The 22,475-nt window shown below is 51.8% G+C and overlaps 1 long non-coding RNA gene across 1 annotated transcript; it reads left to right on the forward strand.

The window, feature by feature from the left end:
• The first annotated feature begins 5,959 nt into the window (after nt 1–5,959).
• LOC105469226 (uncharacterized) lies at nt 5,960–19,158 on the forward strand. The gene is made up of 3 exons (XR_979864.2): nt 5,960–6,471; nt 10,339–10,481; nt 17,509–19,158. It is a non-coding gene; the product is annotated as an uncharacterized lncRNA (long non-coding RNA).
• The last annotated feature ends 3,317 nt before the right edge of the window (nt 19,159–22,475 follow it).

Raw genomic sequence — 22,475 nt, forward strand, 5'->3', positions numbered from 1 at the left:
TGCTCTCATTCCCTGCGGAGTGTGATTCTCTGGGCGGCAGTGCCACTACTCTGTAGGATGCACCATCCAGGATGGCTCTCGGATCTTCCCTGCCTGGCTCTTCCCCAGCCAGAGGCTGCTTTATCCCCAGGGTGGGCACTGCAATGAGGATCCCCAGCCTGAAGCAGCCTCCAGAGCTGAGTCAGTCTACAGATGGTAACTGGGCACCTTAGGGGTCCCTCCTGGCGATGGAGTAAACAGAGGGCCTGGCCGCCGCCTCGCTGGGGCCTCCAGCTTGGGGTGTCTGCTGGTTGCAGGTGGAGTTCCAGCTCCAGCCCATGGACAGCACCTCAGGGACCTGCCACGCACCTAGCCCAGTGGCATAGATCAGAGGCAAGTGAGTCTTGTCTGAGGGCGCATCCTGGCATCAAAGGCTGTGACCTGGAAGGGGCTGCAGGGGATGTGGTTGCCCAGTGGCAGGACGGAGCTGAGGCAGATTTTGGGAACAGGAGAGAGTCACAGAGTCCCTTGGGCGTGACTGAAGGCAGATGCTACCAAAGATGAGCTTTGCCTCCAGGAGAGGTGGGGACCCAGGGGGGCAGCACTCAGCCAGGAGCAGGGGCGGTGAGCGCCTCATGGGGCTGGTGCCTCTGATGGCCTGTGGCAGCAGTCGTCTCTGCTGGCCCGGATGGCCGCCTGGAGGATTCTGCACGGGGTGCTTTGAAGGTTCCCCTCCCATTGTTCAGAGGAAGCCCCTGCACAGGACCAATGAGAACACAAGGCCCTGAGAGGGAATGTGAGGACCCAGCTGGGTCCACAGCCTGGAGCTTTTCAGCCCACATTCTGTGTTTTTTCCTCATAACTGTCTCTCTCTCTCTCTCCATATATATATAACTTTTCTTTTTCTTTGAGACAGAGTCTGGCTCTGTCGCCCAGGCTGGAGTGCAGTGGCGCAATCTCGGTTCACTGCAACCTCCGCCTCCCAGGTTCAAGTGGTTCTCCTGCCTCAGCCTCCTGAGGAGCTAGGACTACAGGCCCATGCCACCATGCCCAACTAATTTTTGCATTTTTAGTAGAGATAGATTTTTACCATGTTGGCTTTGATCTCTTGACCTCGTGATTCGCCCGCCTTGGCCTCCCTGTATATAGAAACCTTCTTCACATGGTTTTAATGAAGTTAGCATAGGTTCTGTGTTTCCCTGGCTGCCAGGAGATCCTGGCAATGGTCTTCTGTGGGAGAGGATATGAGATAATGGTGGGCTGTGCACAGTCCTGGGATGAGCCAGCCTTTCAGGAAGGCCCTGATGGAAGCTTCCGGGTAGGGTTTCTCACCCCACACTGGGATCGCTTCTGTTGCTACTGCTCAGAGCAGAGTAGGCTATGCTTCTTAAGGGACTACACCTGCTGGGCAAAAGTTCTTCTTTTTTATTTTTCCCCCCAGCAGGGTGTCCCCCACCAACTACCCACCAAACAAGGACAGGATTCCCTTTTTAGAGCACAAAGGATCTCTGATAACATGGTGTGGCCTGTACCCGTTTGAGGCTGACGCCACCAGCCTGGTCCCCAGAGCAAACTCTGCTGGAATCTGGGCTGTTGTCCCCCTGCGGTGGTGTCAGAGACGCAGTGGCCCTGGGTCTCCACCAGCAAGGAAGGCTAACCCTCAGGACAGGTTGCGCCTGATCCTGCCTTTCCAAATCAGCATTGTCTTTCATTAAAATAACAGAGATACTGAATAAGCAGTAATCACCTATAGTCACTTACTTAGGAAGTGACTTAGGAAGTCAGCTTAGGAAGTGGCTAGGATTTCAGGAGCGTCCCTCTTAGGCACAGGCTGGTGCTGCCTTGCTCTCTTATGAACTGCCTTTTCAGTGGAGCTCAGATCTGGTGGGAGAAAAAAAATAATAATGAGCTTTTGAATTGGACCAAGCCTGACTTTTGGCCCTGGCTCTGTCCAGCTCTTGCAGAGGGACTCTGTGAAATGGTGCATTTGAAACTGCCAGCACATGGCAGGGACTTGTAGTAATCAGGAGTCCTTTTCTAAGTGACTAAAATCCCAAATTCAAATAAGGAAGAGGAAAATTCATGGGCTAGAACAGCTTCAGGTATGGCTGGATCCAGGTGCTCCAACAATATGGTCAGGATCCAGTGTCTCTCTGTCTCTCACTGATCTCCTGTGTGTTCACACGGTGGAAGCTTCACACTTTTGTCTCACCAACCTTAAGACCACCTGAAAGCCAGCTGTGCTTTTCTAACAGGCTGATGGAGAGACTGGTGCCAATCACAGAACATGCCCAACGGAGGGCTCATATTCATGCAGGCAGCTGGCGGGAAGGTACAGCAGATACTTGCTGGGCCCACAGCCCCTTACCCCTGTGAGTTCAGGTGTGGCTGTGTGGGTAGGTCCCATCTTTCCTCCTGTCTTCTGACTCAGGGCTTTTTCCATAGCTAAGGGCAGGGTAAGCTGGGGAGATTCCACCCCTGGGACAGCCTCTGCCAATGGGGGAGGATAGTCTGCACCCATGGAGGGACAACTCAGAGGCAGATCCCACAGATTTTTCAGAGGGTTCCTGGTGGGTCTGAGCCCCTGTTGCCCACACTGATCACCAGCCCAGTGGCATCCTCGCATTGGCCACACTGATCACCAGCCCAGTGGCATCCTCGCATTGGCCACACTGATCACCAGCCCAGTGGCATCCTCGCATTGGCCACACTGATCACCAGCCCTGTGGCATCCTCGCATTGGCCACACTGATCACCAGCCCATTGGCCACACTGATCACCAGCCCAGTGGCATCCTCGCATTGGCCACACTGATCACCAGCCCAGTGGCATCCTCGCATTGGCCATACTGATCACCAGCCGTGTGGCATCCTCACATTGGCCACACTGATCACCAGCCCAGTGGCATCCTCTCATTGGCCACACTGATCACCAGCCCAGTGGCATCCTCGCATTGGCCACAATGATCACCAGCCCAGTGGCATCCTCTCATTGGCCACACTGATCACCAGCCCAGTGGCATCCTCGCATTGGCCACAATGATCACCAGCCCAGTGGCATCCTCGCATTGGCCACGCTGATCACCAGCCCAGTGGCATTCTTGCATTGGCCACACTGATCACCAGCCCAGTGGCATCCTCGCATTGGCCACACTGATCACCAGCCGTGTGGCGTCCTCGCATTGGCCACACTGATCACCAGCCCAGTGGCATCCTCGCATTGGCCACACTGATCACCAGCCCAGTGGCATCCTCGCATTGGCCACACTGATCACCAGCCCAGTGGCATCCTCGCATTGGCCACACTGATCACCAGCCCAGTGGCATCCTTGCATTGGCCACACTGATCACCAGCCCTGTGGCATCCTCGCATTGGCCACACTGATCACCAGCCCATTGGCCACACTGATCACCAGCCCAGTGGCATCCTCGCATTGGCCATACTGATCACCAGCCCAGTGGCATCCTCGCATTGGCCACACTGATCACCAGCCCAGTGGCATCCTCACATTGGCTTTCTCCCCACCCAGATCTCACTGCCCTGCCCCTCCAGTTTCCTGGAGTCACCTCCCACCTACACTACCTGCACCCAAGACCTTGTCTCAGGCTCTGTTCTGGGGGAACCCCAAAAGGCAGAGAGGTCAACCTCACCTGAAGCAGGTGAACTGAGAGGTATTAGGGCCTTGGGGACACCTGAGTTTGGCCAGCCAGGCGTCTGACCTCCCTCGGCAGCAGGACTCCTGTCTCAACTGTTGTCTCATGAATCCTCCGTGTATAAAGAGTACAAGAAAGGGGTGGTCCAGGCTCACAAGCATTTACTGAGCACCTACTATGTGCCAGGTTTACTCCCTCCTCACATGGACCCTGTGGAGGAAGCATCATCACCCCATTCTACAGATGCAGGGACTGAGGCCTGAAATCATCAGGAAGGGTCTGAGGCCACACAGCTGGTAAATGGCAGAGTGGGGACTGGAGTCCAGGGCCTCTCACTCCAGGTGCAGGTTCCTGTCCTGGCCCCGCTGGCTGGTCTGAGGTGGCTGAGCTGGGAGCAGCTTGAAGCCTCCCCTGGTCCCCACCAGTCAAGACTGGATTTTCTCTCCAGCTCCCAGCCACTGTCCTTCCTCCCCAGGCACCTTCCGTTGTTTTTTCCAGAGTCAGGCTTTCCTAACTCTCTCTCACACCCCTTCCTGTTTGGGCACCAACTTTCTCTGCCCCGAAGCCCTTGCTGGCATTGGCGCCTGTGCTAGGCTTGCTCAGTGGGAGGCGGGTTCACAGCCTCTCCCCTCCTTCCCTGCTCGCTGCCCGCAGGACTGTCCAAGTAAAGGCTCCATCAACACCAGCCCTTCCCTCAACCCCGTCCCATGTCACCACTCAAAATGACAGCACTAACCCTTTCTGCCCCGCTCAAATCCCAGCCCTCACCTTCTGGGGCTGCCCCTGCCTGCCCAGATCACCTTCCTGCTGAGAAAATGGAAGCGTTAAACTCTCAATCCTCTTCAAAGATCATTAGCCAGAGCAAGCTACACATCAAATTGATTTTATTTCTCCAGGTTCTGGCTAACGCAGTGACTTCAGGCCACAGGCGGGGAGGGTGGGGTTAGTTTTTCGAGGCTCGCTGGTGCCTCTCTGCCCTTTCCTTCTGGCTGGCTCATGATTCTTGCAATGTGACAAGCTCGGTGCAGTCCCGGGGCCAGAACACAGGGCGAGCCTTGTGCTCCCAGGGGCAGGATGGGGGCGGAGGGATGGAGGAGGTGCTGAGCCCACAGCACTCTCCCTTCCCAGGGCCCTACCCAGAAGCTGTCCCGCCACTCGTAAAGCGCCTGGAAGATGGAAAGGATCTCTCTGTTATTATTGTAATATACCTTGTCCAGAATTCATGATGAAATACATTTTCTCCAGAACGTTTAATGGTGTGAAATCAAACTGTCTCTTGTCAGACCATTCTCCATGCCTCCCCTAACCCCAGTATTTGTGCTGAAGATGGTGGGACCTCAATTCACCCTTCTGGAATGTTGCAGAGCCTGGCCGCAGCCTGAGCAGTGGCAGCTCTCCAGGAGCCTGAGGTCTGAATCTGCCTGGTACAGCATCCTGGAGGGCACATGCAGACACAGAAGTTCTGTGTGCCCTGTGAAACAGTGGGCCAGGTAAGCATTTTGTCCCATCTGTCATGTGCTCCCTCTGTGTGGCTGCCCTGGAGGTTGTGAGGAGGCCTGCGGGGAGGCCCTGGGCTGCTCCAAACCGCCTCTATAAATAGCCAGCTTCAGGAATTCACTGGGAGCCAGGCTGTTTTTATAGGCTTGTATCTTCGTTTTTCCAGTAATCCAGCTGAGTGCTTCTGGACCCGGGCCGCCACCAGGGAACTGACAACCCCACATCTGCCACAGGCAGAAAACTTGCAGGGGTCAGGGGAAGCTCTTTCTCTGCCATTTAAGAAGGAACAGTGGAGGCCGGGGCTGCCAGCCCGCTTGGCTCACAACTTTTGGACTGTCTGGCATTGTGGCCAGCACGTGACTGTGGTTATTTGGGGCAAGCAGGGGTGCCCAAGTCCAAACACATCTCCTCCCGGGCCTGTCCCTCGCTGACACATCTGGTAAGCATGAGATGGAGACAGAGAACACTGTGTAACAGGAACCAACGCTGGGCTGTCCCAGCATCCTTTATGGAGAAAGCTCTTTCTCTGGGGTCTGAATGCTTCTGCTCTGAAATAACCAGTGTGAATTTCTTCTAAGCAGCCAGTGACCAGCCAACAGTTCGAGGTGGGCAAAGTCAACGAGGGGCTGGGTTTCATTTCTCATCAGTGGCATGAGGGGGGTACACCAGGGGGTCTCCAGTCCCACTTAGACTCCGTTCCATAACCTCAACCAAGCTCCTGTGCATGCCAGGCACCTGGGGAGCCAAGGGAGTTGGTACCAGGAGTGGGGCCCATGGGGCCCTGTGAGTGGGTGGTCAGGGGTGGGGAGAGACCATGGAGGTCAAGGCGGGGTGCTCGCTCAGAGGACCAGATGGCAAAAAGTCCCAGCAAAGCTGGTCTCTGTCCCTGCTCAACACAGCTTGTCCTTGTGAAGGGAGAGGGAGGAAAGGGACAACCGGCCCCGGGGAGGAAGAGCCCTGAGGGAGGTGTGGCTGGAGCACTCAGGAAGATGAGGAAGAGGAGGTTCGATTCAGCTTGAGCATCGGGACAGTGCACAGCACGGTCTGCATCAGAGAATATGTCTGGGCTCAGACAGAGACTGAGGGACCTGCCACTTGGGGCCGGGTGGCCATGACTTGGTGCAAAAGCCTCCACCCCCCACAGCCTCCCTGCTCTGAACCCCTGGCCTTGTGCATCTCCTGCTCTCCTTCCTGAGCTAGCCTTGACCTCACGTCGCAGCTGCCGATCCCTGGCTTCTTTTATTCGGGAGAGACCTAGGGACTACCGCCACGATGCACGCTCACTCCCTGCTCAGACCTGACGGTGGATCCCGAGCCATGGACCCTGGCATTCTCCCCACAGGTCAGTTCACCTTCACCCCCTTTTGATGTTGCCACTTGCAGATGTTCCAGGGAGATGCCTCCTTGGTCTACTCCAGTCCCCGGGCACATCCTGAATGCAGACCTCAGGCAGCCACCCCAGACCCAGCGGAGGGGACACCAGCACGGGCAGTGCAAGTGGGCCTGCCATCAGGAAAGTGACCATCCCTGCCTGTCCCTCCAGGGCTAGAGTCATGACTGTATTTGGGTGTGATTCAGGTTCATGTAACAGAGCAGAAGTGATGTTAAAGAGGAAGAAGAAGTAGATGAAGACATGGCTGAAAGCAGACATTAGCCAAATTCTTCCTCTAAGGAGAAATGAGGGGTGAGAGACCTTTCATCCCTGTTATTGACTTGTCTCCAGTTCCCCAGGTACCAGACTGCAGGGGGGTGTGGGGCAGGCTCTAGGGAGATCCTCGCCTGCTGCCCAGCTCGACACTCTGCAGTAGTAGTTGATTTGTCATTGCTGTTGGAATTCATTTGTTTTGTTTTGTTTTTTGAGATGGAGTCTCACTGTTGTCCAGGCTGGAGTGCAGTGGTGCAATCTCGGCTTACTGCAACCTCTGCCTCCTGGGTTCAAGAGATTCTCCTGCCTCAGCCTCCTGAGTAGCTGGGACTATAGGTGCGCACCACCATGCCCAGCTAATTTTTGTATTTTTAGTAGAGACCGGGTTTCACCATGTTGAGCAGGATGGTCTCAATCTCTTGATCTCATGATCCGCCCACCTTGGCCTCCCAAAGTGCTGATATTACAGGCGTGAGCCACCGTGCCTGGCCTGGGATTCATTTTTAAATCATGCAACACAGGACTGATTCCTGAAACTGCATCCCTCTGCCTTTGCATGGCCATGTCCTCTCGAAGAAGACCTGTGGACTGCGAGTGGCCAAGGGTGTCCCTTTGGAGCCCAATAGATGGGGCTGAATGCCACTTCTGCTGGTTGCCAGCTGTGTGACCGTGGCCATTTCTGGATCTAGGCCTTAGATCCCTCACCTGTCAAATGAGGCCAGAGCTGGCCACTTTTCAGGGCAGTTGAAGGAATGAAGGAGATAAAAGATGCAAAGGAGCTCAGTATGGCGCTGGGGACGTGCAAGCATCCCAACAGGTGACATTTGCCATTCTTAGGTAATCACTGTCATAAGAGTGCATGCATTTAAGAACCCACAAGCAAGATGTGGAGGCTCTGCTGGGGCTGGGGCAAAGGATGCCTGCCCAGGACACCACAGAGGTCCCTACCCTCACAGGTGACCCGTGGGAAGTGACGGAGAGGAGGTGTGTGTCAAAGCCCTAAGGGTGCCTGCAGCCCAGCCTGCCAGAATGCGGGACATTGCCCACTTTTGCAATGGCATCTTCAAGTGGGGGCCTCCTTGACACATGGGCAGTCCCCACTTCTGGTCGCCTCTCCCGCCTTTGACTAATGGCTGACCTGACATCTTTCAGCAAGTGACCTTGTTGCAGCTGGTAATTCAAGTATCTTTCAGTGTCAGAAATAATAAGCACCACCGTGAGATGAACAAGCAGAGCTTAAGTTGAGCGCAGATTAATGGGGTTTTAATATTCCTAATTTAATCACTCCTTTCTGTCGCACTGTGGGCAACATGATGTAGCAGCTAATTATTTTTTTAAACCATGATGGGGATCTTTCCTAATCAATTTTATATTTAACATGAATGAAGGGAGGGCAGTGATTAATGGGAGAATAAATCTCACCAAACAGGGACAAGCAAGCGATCAGTTAAAAATATGGCAGGATGACTTTCCCTTTCCCTGTAGTAAATTCTTCAGGGATGGGATGGGGCACAATTTTAAGTCTCTTTCAATCTAAAAAGGGGAAATAAGTTGGAGATTTAAAAACCATTTTGGCTGAAAAGTCATAAACACACATTTTCATTGATGTAAAACAGTATAGACTAGTAAGTATGGTAGCATTCCATACATTTTACATTATGTTCTAATATTATGGCATTTCATACCTGCTACAATGTATCCCAGTAAGTATGTGTTGTTTCATATCTGCTACAATGTATACCAGTAAGGATGTGGCATTTCATACCTGCTACAATGTATACTAAGGAGTATTATGGCCTTCTATAGTTGCTACATTATTATTATTATTGTTATTATTTGTACACGAGTCTCTGTTGCTCAGGCTGGAGTACAGTGGCATGATCTCAGCTCGCTGCAACATCCTACTCCAAGGTTCAAGTGATTCTCGGGCCTCAGCCTCCTTGAGTAGCTGGGACTACAGGCAGGTGCCACCACGCCCCTCTAATTTTTGTATTTTTAGTAGAGACAGGGTTTCACCACATTGGCCAGGCTGATCTCGAACTCCTGACCTCAAGTGATCCGCCTGCCTCAGCCTCCCAAAGTGCTGGGATTACAAGCGTAAGCTACCTGCCCTGCCTAGCTGCTACATTATATACCAGTAAGCATAGTGGCATTTCATAGCTGCTGCCATTTATAGGGAGCGTGCTGAGGGGTGAAAGACACTGACTTTCATGTCAGGAAAACATGTATATTCAAATGCTGGTGCTGCCCTTTATCGTGTGACCTTGGGCCTCAGTTTTCTTATCTTTTAAGTAGGTGTAACGATGCCCCTTGGAGCATTGTGAGGGCTCAGTGTGTGGTGCACACAGCATAGTGCCTGGCATGTATGTGCTGCCAAATCCAACTTTAATTCTCACAACACTAGAAAGTGTGTCTTAGGCTGAGGTCCCCAGGAGCAGACCCTGGGAGGAGGATCTGCATGAAAGGGGTTTGTTAGATGTTCCCTGGAAAGCTGCACAATGGAACAGGAACTCAGAAAGAACAGGAGGAGGAGGCTATGCAGGGGAGGATCAGGCCAGGCACAGGCAAATTTTGGAGATGATGATGATCACACCCAACAGATGTCCCAATCAGGGACCCAGGAACCAAGAATGTAGAACTCAGCCTGTCAGTCACAGGCAAGGGAGACATAAATTCCTATGTATTTCCAGTCCTCCTGCCACGTGGCTTCTAGCTTTCTGGGAACAATGCTCCCAGCAAGAGACCCAGGCACTGTCTATGGAGTGAGAACAAAAATGGGGAGGGGGCCCGTGGAGATACCAGCAGAGGTGGACAGTGCCTGCCCAGGAGGCTGGTCAGCTGCTCCGGGTCACACAAAGAAGGTGTGAGCTGGCATAGACCCCAGGTCAGGTCAGGAGGTGGCTGGTTAAGATGTGAACTTGCACCCAAGGAGCTATGGGTCCCCAAAGACCTGGAGTAGACTCCGCACTCTAATATCCCCACCCTGTGGGGAAGCCCTTGGGGCAGGCTGCAGGACCCCTCAGGACAAAGGCTCCTCACTTTAGCCTTTCTCATAACAAGAAGAGTTGAGCATCTTTGCCAAGTTTTCATTCATTCATTCATTCATTCATTCATTCATTCATTCATTCATTCATGTATTCACCCATTATTCACCCGTATTCATCCAACCTTTGTTTAGTGAGCGCCTCCTGCTGTAGGCATGAGGCATAACAGTCAACAAGAATTTTAAAAAATTAATTCCTGCTCTCACAGAGCTGACATTCTAGAGGGAAGGGATAAGCAACAAGAACGACAAAACACAGAGATGGCATGCCTCTTAGAAGGTGTCAGTTTCCATGCAGAAAACAAAGCAGAAAAAGCAGAGGGGCAGGGCTGGGAGGAGTGCATTGTCCAATGGGTTTCCAGCAGAGCCTCACCAAGGAGCTGCCAGCACAGACCTGAAAGGACCTCATTGAGTCTTGTGGCTTTGAATACCACATAGATGGCGACAACTCCCAAACTGCATATCTCCAGCATGTTCTCTCTTCAACTCCAGCTGGCAATTCAAATATGTTTGAATTCAAGGACATCTTCAAGAAGAGGTTCCAGGCAGCATCTTGAAGAAGAGTGTTCCAGGCAGCAGGAATAGCAAGTGCACAGGCTAAGAGGTGGGAGCCCGCCTGGTCCGCAGGAAGATAGCAGGGAGCTGGAGCACCAGCCGTGGAGAGGTGAGCTGAGGCTAGAGCAGCCGAGGGGGCTGCAGGCTTCGTGAACAGCAAGCCTGGATGAGGCCTTGGGTCATGGTGAGGACTGTGGCTTACTCTCCAAGTGGTTAAGGCTGGAGAGTGACATCTGATTTGCATGTTAAAATGACAGCTGTGATGGTGGAGAACAGTCTATGGGGGGATGGGGACTAGGGAGGTGCAAGAGACTTGGGGGAGGTGAAAGGTGATGGTGGCTGCCCCAGAGTATCGGAGGTAGCAGGGGCAGGAGCGACTGGACACTGGGCACTTTCCAAGGTGGAGCTGGCAGCATGTGCTGGCAGGAGGAAGAGGGGTACAAGAGTCTCGGAGGAGTCAAGGGCGAGTCCAAACAGTTGGAGGGTGGGAGCTGCTGTCAACTGAGATGGGAAGATTTGGGATGTGGAGTAGTGGGAAGCTAAGAGTTTGGGTATATCAGGCTCCTTCAACGTCTGTCTGAGTGAAGGGGCTGAGGACACAGTGGGATGTGTAAGTCTGGAATTCAGAGGAAAGAACATGCTGGGGATATGCAGTTTAGGAGTTGTTGGCATCTATGTGGTATTCAAAGCCACAAGACTCAATGAAGTACCAGGGAGAGTGAAGGTGGGATACAGAAAAGTCGTCCAAGCCTCAGGTGGCTCGTGGGGTCAGAGTGTGAGGGAGATCAGACACTGGCCCCACAGGTGGGACAGGAGGGAGGGAGATTGGACACTGGCCCCACGGGTGGGACAGGAGGGAGGCAGATCAGACACTGGCCCCACGGGTGGGACGGGAGGGAGGGAGATCGGACACTGGTGCCATGGGTGGGACGGGAGGGAGGGAGATCGGACACTGGTACCACGGGTGGGACGGGAGGGAGGCAGATCAGACACTGGCCCCACGGGTGGGACGGGAGGGAGGGAGATCGGACACTGGCCCCACGGGTGGGACAGGAGGGAGGGAGATCGGACACTGGCCCCACGGGTGGGACGGGAGGGAGGGAGATCGGACACTGGCCCCACGGGTGGGACGGGAGGGAGGCAGATCAGACACTGGCCCCACGGGTGGGACGGGAGGGAGGGAGATCGGACACTGGCCCCACGGGTGGGACGGGAGGGAGGGAGATCGGACACTGGTGCCATGTGTGGGACGGGAAGGAGGGAGATCAGACACTGGTACCACGGGTGGAATGTGAGGGAGATCAGATGCTGGCCTCACAGGTGGAATGGGAGGGAGGGAGATTGGACACTGGCCCCACGGGTGGGACGGGAGGGAGGGAGATCGGACACCGGCCCCACGGGGAGGTGGATGCTGGGGTGGGAACTCACCAGGGCCCCTCTACTGTCTTTGAACTGGTTCTCTCCCAGGGTTCAGACAACATCCTTGACCTTCCCCTGATCTGTTAGGGACTGCAAGAGGATTAAGGACTGTGAGCAGGTCAGATATTGAGAAGGAGAGAGTTCCTGGTGGATTTAATTCTGTGAGAAACGTGGCAGCAGCCTTGCAGTCAGACCCTGGGTCCTGTTCTTCTCCGCTGTGAAGCTGGAGCCTCCATAGGAGGGAAAGAAGTTGGAGGGGGGTGAGGAAGGAAGAGGGGCCGTGTTGTGAAGCGTAAAAGTAAACAATAAGGCTGTCACCACTGAGGTGCTGTCAGCGCTCGGGCCACACCCCCTCAGCAAGTGACAAGGATAAACATTTGCACAGTGCTTAACAGGTTTAAAAAATATATAAGCTTTTCACGCTGATAAAAGATAAACTTCAGCCGAATTAAATTTAAAGCAGTTGAATTGAGCAATGAACGATTTGTGAATCAGGCAGCCTCCCGAGCCAGAGTGGCCTCAGAGACTCCGGGGCAGCCACGTGGTGGAAGATTTATGGACAGAAAGAGGAAATCGACTACAGAAAGCAAAAGTGAGGTACAGAAACAGCTGGGTTGGTTACAGGTTGGTGTTTGCCTTATTTGAACACGGTTCAAATGGTCAGTCCCCTTTGAATTGGCCAAAACTCAGTGACTGGCACCAGTGCAGGCCACAGTCTGTTGATGCCTCCACTTGTCATATCAATAGTTCACCACGTACAGAGAAACCTTTAGGCCAAATTTAAAATATGTCAGGAGGCAGCTTTAGGCTAAACTTGATTTAACAACATGCCTTTAGCTTTCTGAACTCAATATTATTTCAACAGCTCTTCCCCAAGCTTAGGATGGGACCTGAGTTTCGGGGATGTGGTTTGCCCAAGGATAGACATCAGAGGGTGGCTGAGCCTGGCAGGTACCCCGATCTGCGCCCCAGAGTGCGTGGCACCAGGGAGAGGATACAGCCCTCAATGTTTCTGCACTCTGAGCTGATTGTTTTCCCATTTGACCCTATAAGTTGGATATAAACATTGTCTTGTGTTTAATTTCCTTTGTTTGGGGAGGTCATGAAAAGGCCCCAACAGGATTCTATTAAAGCTTTTTCTCCCAAGTGAGTATCTAAGGCCAAGTTATAAAGCGTTGCAGGGGGAAAGCGAACATTTGCCTTGAAACCTCTTCCCTTGCCTCGTAGAAAACCAGGAGGGAAAGAGCACTGAGCAGAGAAGCAGCATTGTTTCCTTCCTTTGTCCATGTCCTCTGGGCCCCCAGTCCACGTGACTGTGGGGCCTGGGCGCCTGCCCCATCCTCCCTCCACCGAAAAGGGAGCTTCCAGTGCGTTAGCGGGGGCAGCACTTAAGGGTTCTGTTGTTTTCTTTCCACAGGCTTGGGGTTCACAAACTCAAAAGGGATTTTTCCCTGAGCATTTGTCTCCCTTGGTTTTTTAAGCCATTTTGGTTTCAAGGAAATTGAATCCATGTGTGTTTGGATTAATTGCTTAACTCCTAAAAACGTTGTTTTGTAATACCAATTTGATGTCCAAAAACCTTGTTAAGTTACTTTCCATCCTTTTCCTGTGATCCCAATCGGGAGAAATGAGAGATCCCTCTTGCACCAGCCCCATGCTTACAGCTGGAAAGGGCTAACGAGGAATTAGCATGATGTTCAATTTGCCTGCAGATAAGGCGGGCTTGCAAACCTCACTCTGAAATCCAGGAAGCCTCTCGGGTCCTGCTGGGTTTCTGGGCTTTAGAGAACGTGGACACCTTCTGTGGTCGCGTTTTCAATTTGAGATTTCCTTTTCCCCGGGTCTCGATTTCAGAGCTTGTCTGTTCCTCTGGTGGTTCAAATCGCAGTGGAGGAGATGTCAGCCCCCTGAAAGGATGCACATCTCAGCAGTCAGGGATCTTGAGGTCCAGGAGGTGCTGCTGAGGGAAGCAAGGTTCGTGTGCTCTGCTCTAGAAATTGTTCTGATGTTCAGGCGTGGTGACTGATGGGATGGTCCCATATCATGGGTCAAAGAGGAAGAGTGCACCTTCTTGAATGGCCAGGTCCATCGGGAGGCTCGGAGGTTAATGCCGTCCGGAAGAGAGTAGTGCTCTTAGGCTGGGTATTCACCCCTAGACCTCAGTTTTCCCAACTGTTAAACAGGAATAACCCCTGACCTCAGAATTGTTCCAAGAGCAGTTTCCTGGTGCCTCTAGACTTCATGTGAGTGGGTGTCTGCATTGACCCCAGTGGATACTGAGGGTTTGCTCAAGTGGACCCTTTCCTCCTGGGGCCTTCCATTACCTTCCTTCTGCCTGATCTCATTCGTCTGCACCCCACCTGGCCTCTGATCCTCCGCTGATGACTTCAGTCGGAAGGTGGTCTTCTGCTTCCCTAGCGACCATCACAGACCACACAGATTAGCAAGCATGGCAGTGTTTCCAGAAGGAGGGCGGCCACACATTCTCCATATTCCTACCCCCTGCAGCACTCGGCAGAGGGCCAGGCACAGCAGCACCTGTTCACTAAGTTCCCCCTTGATTGCTAAACCGCTCAGGGGTGTAGAAGGGTGTGGCTGTGGGTGTGGTGGTGATGTTGGTGTTCCCACAGGTTCTGCATTCAGACCCTCAGAACGCAAATGAACCCGCCTAACCACTTGGCAGAAGTTGGCTGGTTCCAAGGTCCATCATTATCTCATCTTCCTCTCAGCAACTTGACCAGGACTGTAGGACAGATCTCTACGTATGTGTAGAGGCTCACATATGTGACTTCATTGGCTGACAGGCACAAAGCAAGGTGTCTATATCCCAAAAAGCAAGGTGTCTCTACCCAACTTCTGTGCTCCTTTATGGCATAAATGGCATGATCAAACGGTTATCCACCATAGTATCTGCAATGCAGCTCTGACACTAACCACCTGGAGTTGGTGCAGATGACAGGTTGGGGGCTCCGTCCCCCACAGGAAGACCCTCACTTTAGATATCTGCTACAAGTTCTGGCCCCCCCTGGATACATGCACCTCTGACCAACTGGCTGCAAATTCAGGGGTTTCCCTGACCTCCTGGCATTCAGTAATTCACAGTGATGAACGACACAACTCAGGAAAGTGCCGTACTTAGGATTGCGGTGTCATTACCAAGGATACAATCAGAACCAGCTACTGGGAGAGGCGTGGAGGGGGAGGTCTGGGAAAGTCCCAGATTCAGAACTTCCATGTCCCCAGACCGTGCAAAGCCTCCCAGATGACTGATGTGTGATTACAAACCAAGGATAGTCATCTAAGCTTCCAATGCTCAGAGGTTTCATGATGTAGGCGTGACTGATAGGACTTGATCTCCAGTCCCTTTCCCCTCCAGGAGGTGATGGAGCAGGGCCTCAGCCTGCTGTTCACATGGTCAGTCTTTCTGGCATGGGCTGTCCTGACCCTGAGTCCCCTCTTAGCAAAGACTTTGAGGGCTCGCTGTGAATAATGAAGACTTGCCAAGGATTTGGAGGCGACTTCCCAGGAACAAAGGCTGGTCCAATTCTGTATTATACAACAATTTGCTGGTGCTATCCAATGACATGCTCTCACCAGCCCTTGCCATGGGATGCCGACTCCATGCCTCTTACAAAGGATTCTCCCTGACCCAGCTGATGGAAGCTGTGTCCTAAGTGCTTTGCAGAGACGACAGCAGAAACCGTCCAGAAAGGCCCCTTCAATGGCCAAGTGAGTGCTTTGTTCTGAAGGAAGTTAGAGCCCAAGTTCATACAACTATCATGAAATCTTCGAAACATTTCATTTTTTAAGTCATGAGATTCCCCTGAGCCCTCCCTGTCCAAGTTGTGTGATGCTCTCTTTCAGAAGGAAAGGAGCCAGGACAGAAAGCTCGAACCTCGTTCCCCTTAGATGAACCAGTCTTATTTCGAGGGGGACTCCTCTCCATGGTGGGATTTTCAGCTCAGCTCGGCATCCCTCATGCACCAGGCAATGCAGGTTCAGTAGGGAAGCAGGCTTGAGCCCCACCGTGGAAGGCTTGCAGCCTTGAGTGCAGAGGGGTGAGGCTGGATCTCAGATACGGAGCAAGGATTTCAGTTTGGGCTGGGAAGAGGTATGCCTGGAGGGCCCTGGGAACACAGAGCAGGTGCCCCTGGCTCAGACCAGGAGGGTTAGGGTCATCTTGGTGTCTTTAAGGGATCAGTGGGGGTGACTAGATGATTGTGGGTAAGGGGACGGCATGAATGAGGCAGAGAGGAGCCAAACAGCAACCCCAGGCTGTTTGAAAATGTGGAAGTTTTGAGTGGGGCTTGAGGGAGTGTATCAGAAGATAGCTGGCCAGGTGTGGTGAGTCACGCCTGTAATCCCAGCACTTTGGGAGGCCGAGATGGGAGTATCACTTGAATTCAGGAGTTCGAGACCAGCCTGGCCAAAATGGTGAAACCCCGTCTCTTCTAAAAATACAGCAAAATTAGCTGAGTGTGGTGGAACACGCCTATAATCCCAGCTACTAGGGAGGCTGGGGCACAACAATCGTTTGGACCTGTCAGGCTGAGGCTGCAGTGAGCTGAGATCGCACCATTGCACTCCAGCCTGGGCAACAGAGCAAGATTCTGTCTCAAAAATAAATAAATAAGTAAAACAAATAAAGAACGAAAGAAGATAGCCAAGGAGCTCAGATTGTCCTGTATAAAGAAGAAGAGCTATCAGCTGATGAATGGAGAAATAAATTGTGGTATACACACGCACAAGGGAATAACAGCCCTAAAAAAGGAATGAAGTACTGAAGACAGGACACAACATAGATGAGCCTTGAGAACATTAGCTAAGTGAAAGAAGCCAGACACAAAAGACCATATAGTGTATAATTCTATTTGCATGAAATGTCCAGAATAGGCAAACGCACGAAGACAGAAAGCATGTGATCGCCTGGGGTTAGGGGAGGGGAGGGAAGGGGAGGGAAGGGGAGGGACTGCTTGATGGATACAGGAGTTGCTTTTGGGATCATGAAAATGTTTTGGCCCTAGATAGAGGGGGTGGCTGCAAACATTGTGAATGTACCTAATGCCCCTGAAGTGTTTATTTTTACATGGTTAATTTATGTTATATGAATTTCGTCTCACTTTAAAATTGTAAAAGATGAGGCTGAACATTGGAACGAATGAAGAATGGAGAACGGCCACAGTGGACTTTTAGAAAGTCGCTCAAAGGACAGTGTGGGTGACAAAAGCCATCCAGGCGGGGTGGCAGAAGGGAGTGTTCAAAGGCCATTTCTTTTTTCTTTTTTTTTGAGACAGAGTCTTGCTCTGTCACCCAGGCTGGAGTGCAGCTGCACAATCTTGGCTCACTGCAACCTCCGCCTCCTGAGTTCAAGTGATTCTCCTGCCTCAGCCTCCCAAGTAGCTGGGACTACAGGCACCCGCCACCACACCCGGCTAATTTTTGTATTTTTAGTAGAGACGGAGTTTCACCATGTTAGCCAGAATGGTCTCAATCTCTTGACCTTGTGATCCACCTACCTCGGCCTCCCAAAGTGCTGGGATTAGAGGCGGGAGCCACCACGCCTGGCCCAAAGGCCATTTCAAAAGTCTCCATGAAAGACAATGAGGTCTTAAACCTGGAGAGGATCTTCACGGAAGGATGGTGTTAAGAATTTTTAGGGGCTTCAGCAGGCATATGGGTTGACTACAAGGAACACATTTTTTTTTTTTTTTTCCCAGAACGGCATGTTAATAGAAAGTGGTCCAAGGACAGCGCTTTGCCTGGTAGACTGTGCCTTTGGGCTCTGTGTCCAGTCCTTCCCAAAGCCCAGGATTCACGCCCCAGAGGTAATCGGCCAATGTGGAGCTGGAGGCCTTCACCCCCTTCTGAGAGAAAGCTGCCTAGGGTTAAGTAGGATGAACTTGAGGACAATTCTGGGAACAGGAGGCTCGTTAGCCTCTAAAATAAACCTGACTTCTGAGTCTCTCTCGACCCTGCCTCCGGAATCAGAGCTGGAATCATTTACATACTCCAGTCAAGCGGAAGTGCCGGAATCACGGCCCCCTCCTTAGCCCCACTCTGAAACGTCGTCTGTTTGCATAGCCCGAATCCTTTGTACAGCTCTACCCTGTCTGAACCCTCATGACTTTTCTGAAGAGGACCTTGTGCTGCTTCTGTGTGCCAGGAATTTTAAAAGGGCATTTAGCCCAAAGCAAGAAAGTTCTGGCCTTATCTTTATAAAATTATTTTTTAAAGGGAGGGCAGTATTTAATGATGCACAGAGGGACTATCCATGCCCACAGCTGGTCCCTCATCACTCAGCATATGCCAGGGTAATTGCTCTTTCCTGGTGGTGGAGGTGACCCCAGGGGACCCTAGCTAATTTGAATATCAAGTCTGATAAGAATGTAATTAGGAAAGGACTGCAGAAAATCTGGTGATGCATTTCTGAAGTCAGACAAACCATGATTTGCCCAATTTCTGCTGTGTATTCAACGCTCTTTTGGGTTCTTGCATAGGGAACAAACACCTCAAAGGCGTAGAGTCATAGACTCTTGGATGGAAACTTGCCATGTTTCATCCGGTTCAAGCCCCACGCCCGTGAGGCTGACATCTGCCCTCACACACATACCTGTGCAGAGATGGTCCCCTGAGCCGTCCTGGCCCATTGTGACTTCCGTCCTCCTGATTACAGTGATTTCTACCAAGTGGTCAAATTGTCAGAGGTGTGTGAAATAGAGCAACTCCATCTTGACTAAGAGCTGAGTAAAATGAGACTGAGACCTACTGGGCTGCATTCCCAGATAGTTAGGCATTCTTAGTCACAGGATGAGACAGGAGGTCGGCACAAGATACGGGTCGTAAAGACCTTGCTGATAAAACAGGTTGCAATAAAGAAGCTGGTCCAAACCCACCAAAACCAAGATGGCGACGAGAGTGACCTCTGGTCGTCCTCACTGCTACACTCCCATCAGCGTCATGACAGTTTACAGATGCCATGGCAATGCAGAAAGTTACCCTATATGGTCTAAAAGGGGGAGGCGTGAATAATCCACCCCTTGTTTAGCATATACTCAAGAAATAACCATAAAAATGGGCAACCGGCAGCTCTCAGGGCTGTTCTGTCTATGCAGCAGTCATTCTTTCATTCCTCTGCTTTCTGAATAAACTTGCTTTCACTTTACTCTGTGGACGCGCCCTGAATTCTTTCTTGCGCAAGATCTGAGAACCCTCTCTTGGGGTCTGAATAGGGTCCTCTTTCTGATGACAAAATCAGTCTCCCGTGAGTCAGTCCTGAGGCCTCAGCTGGCACACAGGGAAAGGCTCATTCTCTTTCTTGGGTGTGCAGGGTCAGCAGAATGGAAGGCTGGAGCTGCTGTTTCTGCTGCTACTTGGGTAGAATCTGCCGGGAAATGAAGCCAGCACAGCAGAGCAGAGTTGAGACATGGAGAGAGGTTCTTAGAGACACAGTCTGCTCATTTGAGTCCAGCCATGTGGAACATTCTGGAATTTTTAGTTATATGAACCACAGCTTGCTCCCACCACCTTTTAAAAAACTGCAGCCAATTAAGCTGGTCTCTGGCTCTTTGTCTTCAGTTCCTCCTCTGTTATCTGCGTGTGGTGACTGTCAGCTTCCCCTAAAACCTGGGGGGTTAGATGGCATCCCATGGAGGCCCAGCCCATCATCAGCTCCTCTGTCTGGTGACAAGGACGCTCTGCCCAGTGGCCTCATCCAATGTCCGAATTCTCTTTAGGGAACAGCACCAAGCACGTTGACCCCTTTTGGGTAAAACCTCTTTGTTAGCTGAGCTCTACAAATTCTTGCCTCAAACTCTTCATTTGCATATGGGGGGACCCCACTTCCCTCCTGCGCTTCCTGGGGACGAGGAGAGCAGGTAGGGGAGTAGCTACAGTTTCCCTCTCAGTCCTACCTTTGCTGAAGGAGCCCTCACCTCAGCATCCCCGGCACTGGCTGCTTATGGCCCCCATCACCCTGGAACACAGGTCTGTTTCCCCAACATATTCACAGAAGCATTTGTGTGCAGGTAACTGTGCAGTGTTTGGCCTGGTGATGGAGAAAAGCTCACACCACAGTCCCACTCAACCAGTAGCCCCAGTCATACATTACAGAGCCATTCCTCCACATCCTTCACCTCCCACCCAAAGGACACCCTCCCACCCTCAGCACCTTTGCCCGTTGGCTCAGGCACCTCCTTTCCTCCTAGCCCGCTTCCCGCTTTGCACACGCCCTGCCTGCTTCTCCCCCAGTTCAAGTCCCATTGGTGTTTTCTAGGGCCGTGTATCCCCAGCCCCTATGGCCTCCAGGCTCCACCCTCGTTCCCCCTCACCCCAGCTCTGACAACCATGAGCCCCCACTTCCGCAGCACAGCAGCTCTGCTGGGGTCCCCAAAGGCCCATTCTTTTCTTCTTTGTTCCTCGGCAAGGGTAGGGGGGCCGGAGGCCAGATTTAAGTCCTCCCAGCAGGAGTTATACCTCTCTCCCTGGGAGGCAGGGCCAGCCTCAGTCACTTTGGGTTTTCAATAACCATTTGTTTTCTCCCTGCAGCATGGGAAATACTTGCAGCCTGTGAAAAGGTCCGGTCTCTGACTGTCCTCCTTCCAAGCTCAAGCTTAGCTGACGTTGTCTCTCCATCACTCCTCCTCTCTCCAGACCCTTCACCTTCCGCCTGGAATGTCCTCCCCTGAATGCCTCTCCCGTGAATGCACCCTTGTTTGCTCCCATCTTTCTTAAACCGGGGTGTCCAGAATGGAAGGCTGAATTCCAGACGTGACCTGGCCAGCAGCATGAGGCTTTCCCAGGGGTCGGTTCCATGCAATCCAGGCTGTGCTGGCTTTTCCTGGCAGTGTCTCCATCGTCAGCTTCCATGACATTTGCTATCCCTATCCATCGTCAGTCAGCAGCTTCCCACATGGCACCCTGCTGTTGGACTAGGCTTCCCCAGCTGGTGAGGGCGCCCTAAGTGTGAAGGAGCTCCTGCAATGTCTGACCCACTGGTTTTGCCAGAGTGGGGCATCTGATTTTCTGATTTAGTTGATTTTCCGTATCGACTCCATCATCTTTCACTTGGAGCATCCCTCCCAGGTGTGTGCCATTTGCAAGTCTGACAAAAATATCCCTGCTTCTCTCTAAGGCTCTATGGAGGTGCTGGCTGGCACCAAAACAAGGAGCCCCGGGACTTCCTCTATGGCATCCTTCAGGGTGACTCATTGTCTGCAGCTGTCCATCTACTATGAGCTGAGCTGGTGGTGCTACCATTTAGTCCGTTTGAGCACCTGGTTTACAGAGATGTACGCCAGTCAGTACATTGTCTGAGACATTCTTTGGATCCATAAATCTGATAACTCATGGAAAATGGAAATAAGGTCCTTTGTTGAGACAGCCAGGTGGGAAGGGGTTCCCAGAGAAACTCCAACAGGCCTGCACACTGGGAGGAATCCGCCCTGCGGTGGGGACACAGAAGTCCACGCCGTGTGCAGTGGGGAGGAGCCTGGCCGCTCCTCCTCTTGGGTGAACCTGGGAGTGAGATGGGAATCCTGTACTTGGTGGACTTGCTCTGCTGAGTCCGTTTCCCCTTTTTTTCTTTTTTCTCAATAAATACTATTATTCTCACCCTTCAGATTGTCTACGAGCCTAATCTTTCATGGCCGTGGGACAGGGAACCCGTCTTGAGCTGAACTTTATCTGAAAAAGTCCAACAATATTGTGATGTGTTTTATTCTTAGAGAGTTTTGGTTTCGGTTTTACACATTCATTAACCAGTTCAAAAATAATCTTTTTCTAACGATTTACATCACATTTACTGGGCTATCATTTCTAGAATGTTCTTCCTTGCCCCTTTTTGAAATCAGGTCAGTGGCTCAGGGCCTGTTTTCAGCACTTCTCTTGTCCTTCATCATTTCTTAGAATTGTTGGTTATAGCTCTGAGATGATGACTCCTGGAGGCTTAAATGCCCTGAGATGCAATTCATCAGGGTCTGGGGAAGGAACTCATTTATAGCAGCTGGGGTAGCTATTTTCTCTTTTCACTTATGTCTGGACTCATATCCGGCTGCAATTCCCTCTTTGCATTTAATTCAACAAACAGTTCCTGAGCTCTCACAATATGACGGGCATCATGCTTTGTTTTAACCTTTTCAATTCAAAAACATTCTCTTTCCTGGAACAGGCAGAAATAGGATGAGAGTTGAGATTGTCTGCCTTTGTCCTCTTCTTGAGGGGGTGTATTAGTCCATTTTCCTGCTGCTGATAAAGACATACCTGAGACTGGGTAATTCATACAGGAAAAAGCGTTTAATGGACTTACAGTTCCACGTGGCTGGGGAGGCCTCACAATCATGGAGGAAGGCAAGGAGGAGCAAGTCATGTCTTACATGGATGGCAGCAGACAAAGAGAGAGAGCTTGTGCAGGGAAACTACCCCTTATAGAACCATCAGATCTCGTGAAACTTACTCACTATCACGATAACAGCACAGAACATACCTGCCTCCATGATTCAATTACTTCCCACTGGATCCCTCCTACAACACGTGGGAATTCAAGATGAGATGTGGGTAGGGACACAGCCAAACTATATCAGGGGGACTTGGTGTGTCCTTGTTCACCTTGCTGAGGGTTGCTGTAAAGGGTGTGTCTGATTGTGTGTGTTGTGTACTTTGAAGGTTCTGGTTTGTTCCTGGTTCATAC

This window comes from Macaca nemestrina, chromosome 17, assembly GCF_043159975.1.
Source record: "Macaca nemestrina isolate mMacNem1 chromosome 17, mMacNem.hap1, whole genome shotgun sequence".
Lineage (NCBI taxonomy): Eukaryota > Metazoa > Chordata > Mammalia > Primates > Cercopithecidae > Macaca > Macaca nemestrina.